This window comes from Cheilinus undulatus, linkage group 9 (genome assembly GCF_018320785.1).
Source record: "Cheilinus undulatus linkage group 9, ASM1832078v1, whole genome shotgun sequence".
Lineage (NCBI taxonomy): Eukaryota > Metazoa > Chordata > Actinopteri > Labriformes > Labridae > Cheilinus > Cheilinus undulatus.
This window is the reverse complement of record NC_054873.1, coordinates 30,522,016-30,541,653: the sequence shown is the minus strand read 5'-3', so window position 1 is coordinate 30,541,653 and position 19,638 is coordinate 30,522,016. Positions and strand designations below refer to the sequence as shown.

Sequence of the window (19,638 nt, the reverse complement as noted above, 5' to 3'; positions counted from 1 at the left end):
TGCATAACATTGTCCAAACTGTCTTGGTATGGTGAAGCTTTAAGTTTGGCCTTCCCTGGAGGTAAGCCGCCAAGTCCAAACTCTTGAAAACAGCCCCATAACATTATATTGTAACATTATATCCCTCCTTCACCAAACTTCCCATTTGGCACAATGCGATCAGGCATGTAACACTCTCCTGGTATCCGTCAAATCCAGACTTGCCCCTCTGACTGCTAAACAGAGAAGCATGATTTGTCACTCCACAGAACACGTTTTCACTGCTCCACTGTCCATCCAACGCTCGATATTGCATTTGGTGATGTGCGGCTAGCATGCCACTTATCAGCCATAAAAACCCACACCATGAAGCTCCTGCTGCACAGTTTTTGCGCTTGTGTGAATGCATGTGAAATTCCTGATCTCTTAAGCTATGGAATCAGCAGAGCGTTGGTGAAATTTAGGCATCATACGCTTTAGCAGTTGTTTACTCTGCCCTGGGAGTCAACATGGTCTTTTTCTTCATGGCTTGGGTTGCTGTTGTTCTAAAATGCTTTTAATTTTCTAATAATATCACTCACAGTGGACCGTGAAATATCCAGCAGAGATGAAATTTAATGAACTGTATTGTTGCATAGGTGGCATCCATCACCATACCACACTTGAAGTCACTGAGCTCTTCAGAACGCTCCATCTTGTATCACAAATGTTTGCAAATGAAGACTGCATAGCTAGGTGCTTGATTTTATACACCTGTGACAATAGGTCTGATTGAAACACCCAAATTAAAAAATAAGGGTGTTCCAATTCTTGCTGGAATTCTTTGCCAAGGGTTCACAGCACTTCGAACAGACATTTTCTAGAGGTAGACTCTACTCTTTGAGCCATGGGAAATCTCAGAGAATGCCTTGTGAATCTTTGCAAGATGCTTGCTCCAGAGATGTTCAAACGTCTTTAGCTTCTGCGTAAATAAGATTCAAAAATTAGAACAAAAATCATATTTTATAATCCAGTGTTGTTCAATGCATTACATTATTGATTTCAAACAAGCATTTTGCCAATTTGCTCACAGTAGAAATGTCTGTCATCATTATTATTGTCTCGTCTCTTTACATTAATCCCGTGGACACTACCTATGAGGTACCAGGAACTTGAAGGGTCGTCCCATTTCGTAGAGGAGGATTTCACCACTGCCTCTTTGAATTTGCTTCAGTGGGCAAGGGGGCACTCGAAATCAAGGGGGTAGGGGCAAAAGTAAGAAATGGGACTGAGCTTTGTCCACCACACAAAGGGTTTTTATCTGAGGTAAAGATGGAAAATGCTGCCCATTTGCAATAAGTTATGTATCTTAAGCCCTCTTCTTGATGACTGGATGGCTTCAGGCACCAGTGACTTATTTCCATGCATTTATTGGTATATAACAGCTGTTCAGGAAAAACTTAGAAATTCTGAACTGACATTTTAATATTTTTTTACTGATGCTAGTTTATATTGCTCAAAAGCAACAAGTCTTGTGATGTCAGATAAGAAGGCAGCCTTAATAAGGACTGCATACAGTATTTTGATCCACACAGACAGATACTAAACACAGTTACAAACACACTTTGCTGCTCATTAGAGGGCTTATCTTAATCCTTCACTCCTACATATCACTAACACTCTCACTCACATAAGCCCCCATTCTCTCCACACACAGGCCACACACACAGACCCACACAGCTGACCAACTCTCAATATAAATGAACATCCAGCAAGATGATTTTGGTCCTTTTCATGATTCATTCCAGCTCGACTCAGGCCGACCATAAATACAGGCCTGTCAAACTGCGTGTTACCCCACAGGGAGGGGAGAGCACACGGTACAGTAGACACCATTCACCTCTCTGTGTGTTTGGATGGGGGGCAGAGGGAAGGTTGGAGTTGGTGGCTTTGGTCTCCGTGAAGAGTGAAGTATTGATGGGACAAAAGTGAGGTGAAGGATTGAAAGGCCTGTTTGTGCAGATGAGGGCTCTGTGTTTGGTTTGCTGCGGCTCGGGCTGCACTTCAACAGCAGCTCTATATCCAGCCTGCACTATTTCAACCCAGACGCTTAATCAGACAAAATAAAGGCACCGGAAGATGGAACCCAAAGAGGAAACATTGATATGTGTTTAAGTCTATCACTTTATCACAGTGATCCAGAGATAAATGACATTTTGAGTGAGTAACCCTTCAATTAGCTTCAGTTCAGCCTGAGACTCCAGTCTACTGAGGCACAGCATAGTGATTATATTGTTTTCTCTGTGTGAACATGATTAGCAAATAGGTGCTTTTTAAAATATCTTAGGAACACAGTCCTTATGCTGTCCACCCCTATGCTAAGTGAATGTGGAAATATCTCACTAAAAGAATTTGTTATAAAATTAGTAAAAATTAGAGGCTTTTATAGGCACTACTCATAGTTTATGTTCAAACTTTCTGTGCAATATGCAAAAAATTCTGTACCTTAATCGTATGTACTGCTCTTTGTACAAATAGCAAAACCTGTTTGCAAGTGAGGATACTTTTTTAAATCATATGATTTTTGTGAATTTCTTTTTGATGCACATCTCAGATGTCCCCCTTCTAGATCACAACAGTTAGAGGCTGCCTTTGTCAGAATGGAAGTACACAACTTTTAAAATGAAATCAGGTTACATTTTCAGTCCAGGTTAGGGTAAGGGTTTAGGTAAGGGTTAGGATACCAAAAGTAAAAAGTCAAGAACATGATCTAAATAGCCTAAGTTGAGCAAACAGTAGCCAAGGCTAAGATAACAAAGCTACATTTGCTACATAGATTACATTGCTACAAAGCTAATATATCTAAATCTATAGCTAATAAAGTTATGTAAGCTACATTTGCTACAGCTATTTGCCATCCTAAAAAGAGTTAATTGCCAGACTTTTTCAGTGAATAAAGTTGAATATAACATCTTCTAAAACACAGTACCTGCAAATTATGTCCCTTCTGTTCTCACAGTAGTGGTCTGAGATCAGCAGTCTGCAGCCATACCCCACGCACATCCACTGAAAATAAAACAATAAAGCTCAGGCAGGGTGCTGGATGGATGCAATGGTCTTAGATGGTATAACACATGGTAGTACAATATTACAGTGTCATTTAGCAGATGCTTTTGTCCACATCGACTCACATCTGGGACAGGTTTTACTGGCGTTAAGGACCTTGCCCAAGGGCCCACATTGGACACTTGTGCTCTGACTGGGATTTGAACACCAAATCTCCCATACCACTGTCAGCAATGTAAACCACTGAGCTATCCAGCCACCAGTAGTCGTTACCAGGCGTTACCTGCTGGTTTCTGAAGAGAAGTTTTAAAGCTGAATCATGGCAGTTGCCATACTGAAAATTCATACTGGATTGACTTTCAGTCAATGTAGTATTAAACAAAGAAGTGGAATTTTTCATGGGCCTGAAGCCTCCTTTATAACAGGTAAAATGTGTCCAGCTGTTGGTCAAGAATGCAATGACCCAGTTATGCAAATGTTAACCAATAATTATTGTCTAATAAAATCACAAAAAATTAGTTTTCTTTTAACTATCCCCTGTACTGTATGTACCTGTAAAAAAAAGTAGGTATTTAAATCAAATGTGTTTTTTGAACCATGCTGTAAACATGTTAATTTCTGTTGTTAAAATGGGTATTTTATTTTATGAATAGGGATTCTTCAGCTTTGCAAGCAACCTCCATGATTGAAAATAATCCAGTGTGGGCATGGAAGAAATGCAGTTCCTCAAGTGTGCACTTGAGGCTGGTTGAAGAAGCACCATACAATGCCCATCACCATATCGTTTACATCAGATATTAACATGTTTACAGCCTGGCAAAAGAATGATTTTGGTCGGAGTAGTTATGTAAAGTTATGTAAGCTACATTTGCTAAAGCTATTTGCCATCCTAAAAGTAGTTAACTGCCAGACCTTTTCAGTGGATAAAGTTGAATATAACATCTTCATAGCTTTAGTAGCACACACTGTACTGGGGTCAATTTTTTATAACTCATCCATTTTGGTTTACATAAGGATATTGATTTATGCATTATTAGGAGCATGGCTGATTTGACAGCAAGCCAGCATGATGTAGCTATTTATCAGGAGGCTAAAGACCTTTTAGTTCTTTTACTAGGCTCCTTTGAGAAACTTTTTCAATATGGAATGTTCTGGACTCTAAAGCCCCCTTCATTCACCAAATGGCTGATGTCCCTCAGGCTTTGTTCAATAATATCTACAGTTGATGGACTTTTGCAAACAATCTCAAGTGGACACAGCTGTATTTTTTTTTTGTTTTGTTTTGTTTTGTTTTGTTTTGTTTTGTTTTTTGTTTTGTTTTGTTTTGTTTTGTTTCTCTTTTTTTCAGTTTTTCATTGATGTCATTTTTCAACGGCAGAGGCTGCTTTTGGTTATTTCCAACTTAAGTGAATCAGAAGTCAGCTTTATTTAAAGACCTTGAGTAGAAAGTCTTGAGCTTTTTTTTCTCTTTTCTTATCAAGCACTTTTAACACCAAAGGAGTAAAAAGGCAGAGTAGCTATGTTAAGTGTCTAATAGTATTAACCAATCCCATCCATAACCATTTACACACTACTGACGCAGCAGTGAGAGCAATTTGGGGTTTGCTGTCACACTTCAGTATGACTGCAGAACTTGGGGATGAAAACCTCTTGATTAAGAGATAGCTGACTCTACCAGCCGTTCACAGCTGCCTCAGTCAGGTTTGTCCAGAGAAATGTCTGGACCCTCAAAGATCCAGCGAATGGACCCTTCCTGAATCATACAAATTCATATCAGTGCACTTGCCCAATTGCTCAATGTGCATTCTCTGTAATGTTAACAGATTTGTGTCTGGCTATTCAGGGACAGGCAATCCTACACATCACCTCCCGGTGCTTTTACAGTGCTTTTATGGAATGATGAAAATAAGGAAATAAGTTTCAGGGAATGTTCTGATTCAAATCTATTTTTGTATTCCGGTTATTTTAACAAGGTATTGGCTTCCCCAGAAAGCCCCCCCAGCCATCACCAACCCAATTATGGCTGGCCCTGCATGGAGTTAAATTTGGAGTTATTTGGGTAGCGTTATCTAAAACATGCAGAGACACATCTATCTTAGCTGACCTTTCTGAAGCAGACTGGGAGCTGGCCAGCATAGACATCATGTAATCAGTCAACACATGCCATTATAAAATTCAGAAACTCGGTGTATGATGGAAGCTAATTTAGTCACCATTGGCTGCCAAACCAAACAGAGGTACGAGAAGAGTTTTGTAATGCAGCTGTGCTTGATAATAGTGAATACCAAGAGCTCAGGTTTTTGGCAAAAGCTAAAGTTACATTTAACCAGCTGCCAATTTCTAACTACACCTTAGCCATCATTTTATCTTGATCAATCACATTCTCACAGCATGTTATCTTTAATAGTACAATAAATCTGACGCCTCAGAACTGAAAAGAAGCCTGTAAGAAGACTTCAAACCTATGATAAGCCCCCTGCTTCAACTCATCTTCTTTCACCTCTAACCTCCTGAATCTAAACCTCACATCCCCGCCACACACCGTGCCCCATCTCTCTGGGAACATCATCACTCCCAGTCCACATGGCGGGGCGAGTACACATCGCCCAGCTGTTAAGTCTACACTGGCTGGGGTGCCCCCTGTTTGCCCTTGGGGGAGAGCATGTGTTCGTGGCCGCTGGGCCTTCTGGGTCAGAAATGGCACACCAGGGTGTGATGGGCTGTGCTCTACTGGTCATCGCCATTGTAGGTGTGAAATTCCCAGTGCTCAGACTGGACACTCAGCCCAGCAGCACCAGAGCAACCCAGAGGGAGGGGATGGATGTGTTAGACCTTTTGGTTAGCCACCATCACTGGTGTCTGAAGTGAAACCCACTGTCTCATTTCTCTGGGGCACCTCTTCGTCTGAGTGCACATTCATAAGTGTCTAGCAGTCAGAATAGTCTGCCCCAGTTCTCGTAATTGAGGAGGAATGGTGCACTGGGGGAGCAGCATGGCCTAGAATGACCCTGCCATTGTACCCCCTCACTTCAGCTGTGTATCATTTTACAACCTTGGAAGAAAAACAGAGCTCTTATTGTATTTTACAGACTAATACTATGAAGCTACATGCATGTCAGGCTGTAGCAATTACTGTATAAAACACAGACCTGAGGCTTGATATGCTCTTTAACAGCTGTATGATCTTTATCGCCAAGTCTATTTCAAGTAGCAGCATTGTTACCACATCATCATGTTGTGTGTATGTGTGTGTATCATCGTGTGTATGTGCTTCAGTGTGCATGCTGGTGTGGCACACAGCCAAGCTTTATCACTTAATTCTACTGTCATCGCACTATTGCTTCATTCATTCAGTCCAGAATTAGCTCCTAAATATTTCCTTTTTTCAGAGGGAAGGACAAACTTCTGCAGCAATAAGCAAAAGATTAATGTGAAAATCTTTCCCCTTGTTGCTATATTTAGATTTATGGGGTTATATTTAGTCATACAAATACAGTGGGTCACTGAATGTCTACCTGCATGCTGCCTCCTATAAGTCTCAGTTTAATTAGGTTTTCTGGCCCAGGTGTTACTCCCCAAGGGCAGGTTAGAGTGCTCTAATGTCATTAAAACACTTTATATGTTTACAATTGGTGTTTTATAAGACTTCTTCCTCCACAGAGTGTGAGTGAGAGCATTTAGAGTCCTTAGACAGTTGAGTGAGTATTTGAGTTGTGTATAAACTGTGTGTTTTGTAGCTCTTTAAACTAAAAATACTTGTTTAGACTAGTCTAACACAAGCCATTGGTGTCCTAATATGCACAGAGTTCAGGGCTGTGTTCAGACATTGTCCTTATTCATCCTAGTGGATCTTAGCCTCATTCACTTTGAAACCAAAACAAAATATCCCCTCTCTTGCCACCCCTCCTCTCTCTGTTCTCAGTTCAGGTCATTAAGAGTGAAATTTTAATTTCACAATAACCTCTGATTGAATCCTGGAGTCTATGTACATAGTGATGTGGGAAAAGTATTCCTGATTTTTTTTTAATATATTCCACACTTTAATGTTTCAGCTCACCAAATAAAAGTTGATATGAGACAGAGATCCTTGAAAAGTCTTAAATAGTCTAATAGTACATTTGAAATTTAAGGCCATAAAAAGTCTTACTTTTATGGTGAGAAGTCTTAAATTTTAGAGGGCACTTTGACTAAGGCATGTCCTTATCCAGAGCCAAGATTTTACAATTTTAAGCATCTTCATACACAAACATTGCACAAATATTCTCCAGAATTCAGGGAACTTAATGTTGGATGCTCTAAATTTCCTGTGGGAGGATACCAGACCATTCTGTGATTAAATACCTTCTTTAATTTGGTAAAACAATAGCTCAGTTCTCTAACATCAGGACCACCAGGTTGCTTACTTAAAAACGGGTGCAGTCCAAGCTTATTTTAACAGGCCTTCCCTGACAAAAAAAGCTTTATTCTGCTTTGAATAGGTAAATTGTTTAGAGTCAGCTCAGCACACCTGCTATAATGTGTTATGATTAAAGCCACCATTAGGCATATTGATAGAACGAAAGTGTTAAATGTGCCAATAATAATCAAATTTGGCCATTTATCACCAAAAAGGTCTTTGCCTTATATTTTACATTGCATGAACAGACTTCAGCAACTCAGAAAATTCAGCCCTGTTCCAGTTTCCCAAAAAATCAAATTTCCTTGTCATGTTTGACCATTTACTGTGCAAGAAGTGGTATTAATGTTTCTCAGTTCAGGTCTTGAAATGATCTTAAAAAGTCTAAAATACTGTTTTTAAAAGCTTGTAGGAACCCTGAAGATAATCTGCATAAATACAAAATGCAGTTTTTATATAATAATCCAGCACCTTTTAAATGATACTCCATCTCTAAGGCTTTGGGATTCCAGCAAACCTTGGTGAGAGCCATTATCCACAAATTGAGAAAACTTGGCACAGTGGTAAACCTTCCAAGGAGTGGACTGCCTACCAAAATTACTCTAATTGTGCATCAGTGACTGATCCAGGAGGTCACAAAAGAACCTAGAACAGTATCTAAAGACCTGCAGGCCTCTCTTGACTCAAGTAAATACAAAATAAAGTTTTTAAATGATGATTTCATCAAGGGAAGAAAAACCATTTCAAACCTACTTGGCCCAGTGTGAAAAAGTAATTGCTCCCTATTTGTTAAATCATGAATTAACTATAATCAACTGTAGTTTTTGGAAAGCTGAATTCAGTTTCACTGAAGCACCCAGGCCTGATTACTATCGGACCCTGTTGAATCAAGAAATCACTAAACTAGAACCTGTCTGATAAAGTGAAGTAGGCTAAAATATCTGAACACATCATGCCGCCATCTAAAGAAATTCAACTTTCCAAGGAGTGGACTGCCTACCAAAATTACTCTAACTGTGCATCAGTGACTCATCCAGGAGGTCACGAAAGAACCCAAAATATCTGATCATAAGAGAGATCTAAGGCCAAAGCCACTGCTGACCAAAAAGATCATAAAGCTTTATTTTTTAAAAAAACATATTGATGATCCCAGAGACTTTTGGGAAGTATTCTGTGGACTGACGAGACAAGAGTTGAACTTTTTTCCTGTTACATGTGGCATAAAGTAACACAGCATTTCATAAAAACAACATCATACTAACAGTCAAACACAGTGGAGGAAGTATGATGGTCGGGGGCTGTGTTGCTACTTCAGGACCTGGACTACTTGCCAAAATTGATGGAACCATGAATTCTGCTCTCCAGAAAATCCTGAAGGAGAATGTCTGGCCATCAGTTTGTGACCTCAAGATCAAGAGAACTTGGGTTATTCAGCAGGACAATGGTCTGGAATACACCAGCTAGTCCACCTTTGAATAGCTAAAAAAGAGAATGAAGGTTTTGGAGTGGCCTAGTCACAGTGTGGTCTTTAATCTGTTTGAGATACTGTGGTATGACCTCAAACAGGCCATACATGCTCAAAAAAACTTCAGTGGGTGAATTATAACTGTCCTGCAAAGAAGAGTGGGCCAAAATTCCTCCACAGTCATGTGAAAGACTCATTGCTAGTTATTGTAAATGCTTGCAGTTGTTGCCACCAAGGATGGCACAACAAGTTATTAGGGGGCAATAATTTTTCCACAAAGAGCCGGGTAGGTTTGGATGGCTTTTTCCCTTAATAAATGAAATCATCTTTAAAAACTGCATTTTTTATTTTCTCAGGTTGTCTTTGTCTATAATACTAAAATGTGTAAGATGAGTTGAAACATTTTAGTCTGGTAAATACACACAAAATAAGAAATCAGGAAGGGGGCAGGTAAACTTTCAACCTGTTGCATGTTCTTGTTTCCCTTTTGCATTTCAGCAGACTTGTGTGCACATGGAATCTTACCACAGAGTTATTGGCGTTAGGACGTTTTGAACCATAACACTGTATTCCCCTTTGGCCTGTGCTACACTGGTTGTTTTGCCAAAAGTGTGTGATGCCTGACAGTCAGACATTTTCCTGTGGCTTTTGAAATCCAATCACAGATGCTGCCTGTTTTAGCTTTGCTGTAATTTAAAGTTCCTGTGAGATGACAGTGCTGTTCTGCTTTCAGAGCTGCTTTGTATGAAAGGTGTTTTTAACCCAGCAGTGTTTAGTTATCTGCTCTCTACTTCTTTTGATAAGAGTTGACACTTCAATTCGCAATCAAGATGACAATTTAGTTCCTTTTGGCGTTATATTGCCCATTATGAAGCCTAAAATCTGTTTGTAATAAGAAAATGTTTGCACAAAGGAGACAGCGCTTTGATTTTCATATGCAGCCTGTGTTGAGTTGGATTAAATGAATGGTTGAAATAAATGTGGGAGGATTTTGTCTTGAAAAAGAGCCAACCTAAAAATAAGCAAAGTACAGTAATGTTAGTATTGAAACCAGGTGGCACAAAGGTTCATCCAAAAATCAGAATCAGGAACCAAAATGACAGAGAGGGAGAGAAATTGTATAGAAATCTCAGTGCCAAACTTTGCTCTGTCTTAGCACTGTATGTACATCACAGCTCAACTCCACCCCTAGTGGCTGGATGGAGCATTGTGCCCTCTCAGCCTTTTAAAAGCACTGCTAAATCCCAGTTTTAGTTGCTGAACCCCAATCACATCTTTTCATCTACAGAGTGTGACTAAAAGCCTGTCATTAGTGTTTTAATTTTCCTTATTTTATGGCCACTTTGAGCCATTTTGATCTACTCCCTATTCTCCCCATAATGACAATATTTGGTGACATAGCAGACAGTAAACAAACAACAGCTTTCAGATGTTGGATTAGTCTTTTCTTTGTCTGTAAAGCCCTGGATTAGAGACATAAAGCAGCAGAGAGGAGCTGTCCGTGTCTCTGCTTTTGGAGGATTACTGTTTCTTAGCAGTAAAGTGCTCTGAAATGAGTTCGTCTCCCCTTTTACGCTGTCATCTCTCAACAAACCCACTCCAGCACGCAGTCTGAAAACTCAACCCCAGGCCTGCGCTTTCACAACCTGCAATGAAGGCAGCCCATAACTTTAAGTGCTGTTTTGTGGACCCGTTTAAATTTGACACTATTCTGCCACAGAGAGGGGAGGTGTTAATGCTAGTGTGGGAGATTGCCAGAGATCAGTATAAGCCCTGCTTACCTCATCACGTGCTGCCAAAATACTTTCAGCTTTTTTTTACCAAACAATGTGAAGTTTTTGTGATCTTTTAATCTTCTAAGTTCTTCCTTCATTCCTTTAGTTTGACAATACTGTACCCTGCTTTTCCTTAGTTAACTTCTTGAGCAATCAAAACAGTGATGCTACATTTTAGACATTTTTGACTTTATTTAAAGGAATGATTAACTTTGTCCTTCATAAGTATCCCTAACATGGCTTCACATGCTTGTAGTCAAGTTTTTTGAGGGTGTCTGTCCAGTTTGCAGGATCAAAGTACCTCTGTAATGTAAAACTGCATGCATTTAACAACAAAAAGGTCCCTTAAATTTTAGAAAATCACAACTTTGAGCTTCATTTCCTGCTGCTTATGTTCAAAGAACTCTCACTTTACCTCTGAGCTGTTTAAAAATACTGCCCAGTCCCTTTTTCCAGCACATTTTTCCAAATCAGTAACTCAAACTCCTCTTTATTTACACTCCCTTTGTTTTACTTTGCACCTCTCTGTCTGCCATGGCCCAGTTTTAACTGTCAGACTCTCAGAGTTTGGTTTGTGTATGCTCTGTGGCACTGGGGGCAGGGAGCAGAACTTGCTTGCCTGTGTTCAGTGTACCCAGCCCCTCATAATTACAGACAGTAAACAGCTAGAGCTTTTTTCCCCGTCTTATGGGAGAGAGAGTTCACTTTGGCAGAAGAAGAGAAGGCAGAGAGGATGACCAGGGAATGAAAAGACAGTCGGAAGATGGACGAAAAGTGTCAGCCGCATTTTGGATGCTGTTACTGAGAAGTTCGTGAGACCTAGAGACTGGTTTATGGACTAACAAATACAGTGAGAGGCATTATCCCAACCCCTATAAACCCAACACTCTTCTCTTTTAGCTTTTAACATGATCTTTCTTACTGTAAGTCTTAATTAAAAGTTCCAAGAAGCCCTGAATAAATATGTCTCTTCTCTTTTTCTGTCAAACTGATCCTCTGTCTCTCTCCAGGAGTGCGTCTGTGTTTTTTTTTCCCATCTGCCTGCCTCACTTGATCCAAATTTGAGTCTCATGCTGCCGCTTTCTGTCTTTGTTTTGTTTCATACTCATTTAACACCCACACACACGCACTTTAAAATTCCTTATTGGGCTTCTTTTGTAAATTTGTGAAGATTGATGCAATCCAAGGCTGTGCACCCAATGTAAATCTTCAAAACAAACAAACAACAGTTTGTGAAGTCAGTCCATATGCTCATATACTATCTTAATCTTCTTCCTCATTTCCCTCTCTCTCTCTTTGCACTGCACACCGCTGGCAGCCGCTGGGATGGGAGGTTTTCTTTGGCAGTCTGCTCCCACTCTCTTGGCTGGGACGGCCTCATGCTACTGGCTGGGAGTGTGGAAGTGAAGCAGGGAGGTAGTGAAGTGGGAGGGGAGGGGAGGAGGGAGACTGGAGCGGTGGAGGCGTGGTCTGCAGCTGGTAATGAAGTCTTCTCTTTTCATCCTCAGAAGGCAGAGTGTGAGCGGACGGGCCTGGGGTCTGCGAGGCTCTGCTGCTTTCTCAGCCTGTAAAGTGTGCCAAGCTGAGCTGAGCAGTGCTGCGCTGTGCTGAGCTGAGCTGGGCTGCCTGTGTGTCTCAGAGCCTGACTCACACAGCTGAGAGGTACAAAGAGAGAGAGAGAGAGAGAGCGCCACAGTCATGAGGCTTCCCCTTCTATCGACTCCCCAGCATTACCCCTGAGGTAAGACTTCACACTGTCTCACTCTCACTGCTCTATTTTTACTGTCTGTCTGTCTCTGTTGATTGTTGTGGTGGGGGTGGGGGGGTGATGGGGAGGGCTTCCAGTTTAAGCCCCTCCCACTTTAAATGCATGCAGTCATAGGTAGGGGTGCATGTGTGAGCATGCACTCATGAGTATACTTTATGTGTGTTTGTGTCTCAGGAACTGTTTACATGTGAACGCAGACTGAGTCAGCATGCAGTGAAAGGTTTATGTTAATGGTGACAAATGGATCCTACTGGTCAGGCGAGGAGGAGGGTCAGACTGAGGCTAGAGAAGGAAGACGGGACATTAGTTATGGGATGGGAACTTTAGAAAGAGTGAAAAAGAAGAAAACGTAGCTGGATTTTTTTAAAGATGCTTTGTTGCCAGGTAGATTAAATGTGACTCTTTTGACTTTTATTGCAGGTCTGGGGTTTGCTATTGTACTATACAGCTATAGAGTGAGACTTAAATGAGCTGTTTAAGGCTGCGCAGTGCAGGGTTATTGCATCAGTGCGTGTGGCCACGTGTGGAGATGTTTATTTGCTCAGTTGATTGCTGTTTAAGGCAGATGGATGCAGCAGGCTATTGGGGCTCATCTCTGTAAATAAAAAAGGAACAGGAGACAGTCTGCACTCATCTGCAGCCCAGTGACACCAGGCTTTGAAGTGATTTCAGTGGATCTGCCCTCCTCCCCGCTGGGCAATTCAGATCCGGCCTGCGACTCGCTCACTTTCATCCACATTCCCTTGGAAATCCATCCATCTGTATTCCTTCACTCACCTCCTTCCTGCTCTCTTGCACCCTATGAGTTCTTGCACCCTGGTACCCCTCGGTGAGGCCTTCACCTCCCATCAACACCTCCTGTATTCTCACTGTCAGAGTTCCTATTGGTTTTATTCTCCATCCACATTAGTAGGACTTCTTCTTCTTCTTCTTGGGGAATGGGTCTTTCCGATACCTCTCTTGGAAAAAAAGCCTAAGCGACTTTCCATTAGTTTTCTGCTGGGCCATGAGAATTATGGTTTCCCAAATGAATAGTGTACAGGAGCCGGACTTAATTGAAAAAACACAAGCTATGGTCTGCCATAGAGGAGACGGTCCTTGTGTCACTGTTGAACTGTGCGAATGTACTTTCCAGAGCTGGAGAGGGGGAGAGAAGGAGAGAGAGAGGAAAATACAAGAAGAGGAATGAGATAGAGGACAGAGGGAATGAAAGTGTGGAAAGCCAAACGCAGTGATTGAAAACATTGGAATGGAGGTAAATGAAGAAGAAATGAGTGGTACCATGTGTGATATTCTAGTCTGGTCTGTCAGTCAGGACTGTCTGTGGATTAAAGGGGATTTTTAGGAGGACAGAAGAAGCCATCATGAGACTGTTTGCTGGTCATTTAGCCCCAAAGGGCAACAACAGAAACCACAGTTAAACCTGCTTGATTGCAGTCCAGCTAACTCTCCCATGATTCTCCCAACAGGGAGTCATCATAACTTTTAACCCTGCTGAAGCAGACTGCTCAGCTGTGAATGAGTCTGTACTGTAAACAGACCACCAGAGAGGATGTGGGGAAGTTTGTTCCCATAGAAACATGACTGGATGTATCCTATCAATAACTGTCTCATTATCTTTTATTGTGTCTGCTGTCTCTCCCCTCGATCCGTCTTTCCTCCCGCCCCCGTCCTCTGTGTTTATGTGACATGTTTGTGTGGCAACCCCAGATGGTGATGATTGAGACCCTGTCAGTGGTTCAGATGGCACATTTGTCACACACATGTTTGCCAGCCGCTGCTGTTGCTAGGGGGCTTCTGACAAGGCTGTGTGTGTGTGTGTGTGTGTGGGTTGGGGGGGGGGGGGGGGGGGGCAGACCTTGTTGACTTCCTCACTGGGTGGCTCATTTGTTTGTCCGAGCAGCCTGACCCCTGACTCCAGCCACCACCTCCCGCCTCTCACACAGCCCATTAATGTTACTCTAGAACCCCTCACCCAACCCCCCTGACAACTCTTCCTCCACCATGCTCATGCATGATTACCGGAGAGAGAAGTATGGAAAGATCAACACTTGAAACAGTAGGTCTTAGAGGAAATCTTCACAGAGAAAACCCACAGGGATGTTGGGATGAAAACGCCGGCTGGATGACTTCATGTAACCGGAAAGAGTGTGTGGACAGACAGATGACCCCAGGAAGTCTGATTCAACACCCCAAGGAGAGACACTTTTCGTTTAATGATTAATACACTTTGGCATCTTAACCAGTCTGTCCCTGTGTCTGTGCATGCTAAATATTGAGTCTAGTTCTTAAAAGAGCCATAAGATGTGGTTCATTATCAGCTCAACAGGCTCACTGCAGACCAGTCACTAAGGTTACATAACACCAGGGAGGTTTTTCATCCAGTAATTCCCACGTTGAGTGATATGGTCATGACCTCTGATCCCCCCGCTTCTCTCCTGACAGGCCTGAGCTGACTTTCATTAGGCTGCAATACTGAAGGCTGGGCAGTGAGCTGCACCACAGAATGCTCCTGTCAGTGGTTTAATTTGCCCTTCATCACCCATGCCACCAGGCTGAATAACAGGTTGAGATGTTACTCAAGGAGATGTCGAGTAAAGGCATCTTACTGGTTGAATTATTTGATTCTTGGAGATGAGGTTTTTCCCAGCAAACATTTGGACAAGATCATCTTTGATGTCTCATATTTCTTTCCTTATATAGATTTAGGCAAATGTACATTTGTCACATTTTAACCACAAGAATAAGAGAAGTCATAAAAAAAGCTTGAGACCAAGTTTAGATCATGCATTAATGCAGATTAATATTCATATGTGGCATTCCAAGTGGATGCATCTAAATGTATACCAAAGTTGATTTGATATCCAATAGCTCGGGCTGCATGGATGCCTTCATCAGGATTTGTTTGGTAGTGTAGACACAACGGGCGCTTGCGTGCATCCATCCATCCATTTTCTATACCGCTTATCCTGTTTGGGGTTGCGGGGGGGGGGGGCTATCCCAGCTGTCATTGGGCGAAAGGTGGGGTACAATCGCCAGTCAATTGCAGGGCTGACATATAAAGACAGACAACCAGGTATGCTCACACTCACACCTACAGGCAATTTAGAGTCATCAATTGACCTAATGAGCATGTCTTTGGTGGTGGGAGAAAGCCAGAGAACCCAGAGAGAACCCATGCATGCACAGGGAGAATATGCAAAGGCCCTGACTGGGAAGCGAACCAGGGACCTTCTTCCTGTGAGGCAACAGCGCTAGCCCCTGCACTGCTGTGCAGCCCCCACTTGCATGCATTACAATGTTTTTTTGCCTTTACATTGAGCTGCTTGGATTGACTCAGCATGGCAGGTGATCTGCTCTTCCACCACAACTGGACTACCCATTTGAGAGTGCATCTAGAGCTGATCACATGGCATTCTGAGTCGTTAAATAGCTTCGCCTCACTAAGCATTGTTTTATTCTGCCAGAAGAAGAAGAAGCACCATTTGGTTCTTCAAAGTTTCTTCTTCTGCTGATAATTTGGCAGGTATTTCCGTTTGGTGCAGCGGTTGCTACATATGTCAGCGAGGCGTCCTCAGCTACTCTACACTTGGAGGCAGGACAGGTATGCTTGGCTTTGATCCAGAGCAGGAACATTCTGGGTCCTGAATAGCCCAGTGCGGCTTAAGATTTGATGGAAAAGTAAATCAGTATGGCTTGGTTTGGATAGGTACAGCCAAAAGTCATTGCGGAAAAGCCCCGAAAGACCACCCCATCAGCTGACACTATCTGCACTAGTTCAACAGTAAACAAAGAGCATGGTGTAAGATGTATTTTTGTCCAGCATAACTCGGAGCAACTGCAATTATGGCTCCTTTTGGAGAGCAGGATAATTTGGCTCGGCTTGGTAATAAGAGCTGATCTTTTGGCTTCCAACTGCTCTTCATTTGGTGCCATTTTCGCTATTTATGTCTAAAAAAACAATGACAAAATGGGAAATTTCCATTGTTAACATGATAGAGCAAGCTCTTGGACCCAGCACATCACTACCTGTTCTTCAACTTTTGTTTTAATAATAATTATAATTATAATTATAATTATAATATCTTGAATTTATATAGCGCCTTTCAAGAAACCCAAGGACGCTTTACAAGAAACAGATAAGACATAGACAAACTATGTGAGGGGTAGGATGAGTGTAAGGGGTGGTTTAGTGAATACTGTAGGCTGTGGTGAACAGGTGTCCAGAGATGGAGTGCTACGGATGTCTGCAGAAAGAGTGTTCCAGAGGGTGGGAGCTGCAGCACTGAACCCTTGGTCTCCATAGGTTCCGAGTTTGGTCTTGGGTATGGAAAGTAGGCCAGTGTCTGAAGACCGGAGGTTGCGGGATGGTGTGTATGGATGGAGGAGATCAGAAAGGTACTGAGGAGCCAGGGCATGGAGAGATTTGTATGTGAGGAGGGGGATTTTGTAGTTGATTCAGGACTTGATAGGGAGCCAGTGAAGGTGGATGAGGGTCGGAGTGATGTGTTGCCAGGGTCTAGTGCAGGTGAGAAGTCTAGCAGCAGAGTTTTGGACAAACTGGAGCCTGTCCAGGGTTTTGCTCGGTACCCCGGACAGGACTCCATTGCAGTAGTCTAGATGGGAGGTTATAAAGGAGTGGATGAGGGTTTCTGCCACAGCGTCTGGAAATGATGGTCGGAGTCTGGAGATGTTCTTAAGATGATAAAATGCAGATTTGGTGACAGATTTTATGTGGGACTGGAAGAAGAATTTTGCATTGAGTTGTCATTTCAGTTTAACCAGGACCCAACAAGGTGTACTTGCTTGACCCTTTAAGCCCAATGTTGATCCATATGACGGGAAGAGACAGGTTATTAAACACTGACTAGCTTTTGAATCAATTGTAGCATCTTACTTTTCCCCCCTGTGGCACAACAGCCAAACATGAAACATCTTTTTATCCATTCTTTTATCCATCAGCTGTTGACAGGCTGTCCCATCATGGCGTTATGCCGTGTTAAACCACATGTCTTACTGGGAAGATCATGAAGAAGACAGACTGTATAGCTCATAATGGAGAGCAAGAGAGACAGAGAGAGTGTGTGATATGGCCCTCTTTGCCACCACAGACAGGAATTTCTTTGAGAAATGGCTCAAACACAGTCAATACAAAGAAGCACAAAGACGTGAATATTCTGAGGACTTTCTGTCACAGGCCAAACCTTTGAGGTTAGTTTTTTTCTTTATGGTCCCATAACTTTTTCAAAATTCAAGCAACATTACTGCAGCACACATATTTTTAAATCCCATGTTGTCTTAAATGAAGGATTTTTAAAGCTTTAATACAATATATCCAGGTGAGACAAAATGGTAAAAAAAAAATAGCTCAGAGCTTGAGGGGTTAATAATAAATAACTGTCCCTTTTAAAAGCATGTTAATGATCATTTTATTGAAATAGCTGTTATTGAGGTGTTGCTGTAGCCTCTTAGCTCGTGGCTAATTCCCACATTCATTTGTATTGACAGCAGCTTCACTGCACACAACATGCAGGTAGCCATATAAAACCCCTAGAGCCATAGAGATGACGTATTGTTAGAATAAGACGTGGGCAAGTGAGTTTTGATTGCAGGTCATCTCTGAAGACATCTTGATAATGCATAGTGGGAATTCGCAGTCAAGTTGGCATCTGAATGCCCAAATCAGATCAGTAATGCAAAATGTAAACAAGACATGAGACTGACAACAATGGCGCTAGAAATCTTATCTAACCCGCAGAGTGAACTTAGGCTAAAAACTGGTGTTGCATTTTTTCCAGTAAAAAAAATGGTACATCTTAACCCAAGTAAAAGAAAAAAAACTACAGAATAACTAGAGAATAATTTAACTTGGGACGGATAACCACCTTTACCAGTCTGTCTTTTGGAAAGATATGCAGTGCATCTCCTAGAGAGGGCACCCCTGTCCTTACCTTTAGATAAGAAATGTAACAATCTGAGAATTTCGTTACTTTATGCTTGCTTCTACTTGAATGTTTTGTGGTTTAATCAGATTTAGATTTTATTTTTAAGGCTCCACAGAATTGCCTCCAAATTACTAAAACTTTGAGAATACCACAGTGGGTGGTAAACTTTTTATATCAGCTCTCATTTCAGTTATAATGAGTCATTTTCATCTTTATGTAAATCATACATGGGTAGAAAACTTTTTTATTTGGCTTTTCATCACTGATTTTTGTGACATACTTTGCTAATATCATCAAATGTGTAGTTTGAACATAAATACCTCTGTCTGCTCGTGTGTAGGTATAAAGCATGGATACCTGTCTCTAAAGCCAGTGTAATAAGCCTTTAGAAGCAACAAGCTTTATGGCCCATAATACTTGGTTTTTCAATTGTATCCCTCATTTTTCCACATGTTCTACAACGGGTTTTGTCCAAAAAGTCTTATGTGACATCAGGAGGCTTTCTGAGTTTATCTTCCTGAAATGCAGCCTTCTCTCAGCTCAGCTCTCCTGAGCTCAGACAAACAGATACCTGAGAACCGCTCTGCTTTCAGTTTAGATAATCCCACGGTACTTTTAAGGGATTTTAGAATAAGAAGGTGCATCAGGCTTATCTTACTTCATCCTCCATCTCTCTGTGGTGCTCTCCCCAGCTCGTGTTGCCCCTTTTGACCATCCAGTTCACTGACGGCGAGAGTCAGGCCAGTAAATACGACGTGAAAGCTCAGGCATCTTAAGCTGAACAGACTCGGCACAGCGTGGATGTGAAACTAATAACTCACAGAGAGGAGATTCCCCCAGGTTTCATCATTTCTGCTCCCTCCTCGCCTTCTTCCTCTCCTTGTCTTCCTCCTTATCTGAGTCTTCAAACAGGACACATTCAGCATATTTTCCATCCTACCGTATGTCTCCATTTGTCACGTCACACCTTCAATCTAAAGAGCTCCCTGAGCTCCCACATTCACAGACTTATGTCTGTGTGAGTCTTTTCTGCTTCGTGCATGTACGTGTTTGTGTTTGTGTGTTGTTTTATTCATTTTAAACATTCCTGACTTTAAGTCCACGTATCTCTGTCAGAATGAAAGCAGTTTACTACGTGTTCACTGACAAATCACTGTGATCAGCCGTCATGTGTTTATTAGACAATCTATCCAACAGGCAGAAAATTGGCCTGAATATTTGCCTGCTTGTCTGCTCTGTCTGCTGCATGGAGGCAGGTCCAGCAG

General features: G+C 41.8%; 1 protein-coding gene across 8 annotated transcripts in view; it reads left to right on the top strand.

Annotated features, from left to right (window-relative positions):
* Positions 1-19,638, top strand: part of LOC121514802 (zinc finger protein 469) — a 299,944-nt gene that overhangs the window by 236,730 nt on the left and 43,576 nt on the right. For all 8 annotated transcript variants that reach the window (XM_041795142.1, XM_041795139.1, XM_041795141.1 and 5 more), the window contains one exon: positions 12,169-12,401. The gene's annotated coding sequence lies outside the window, so the exon portion shown is untranslated. The remainder of the gene's footprint in view (positions 1-12,168; positions 12,402-19,638) is intronic.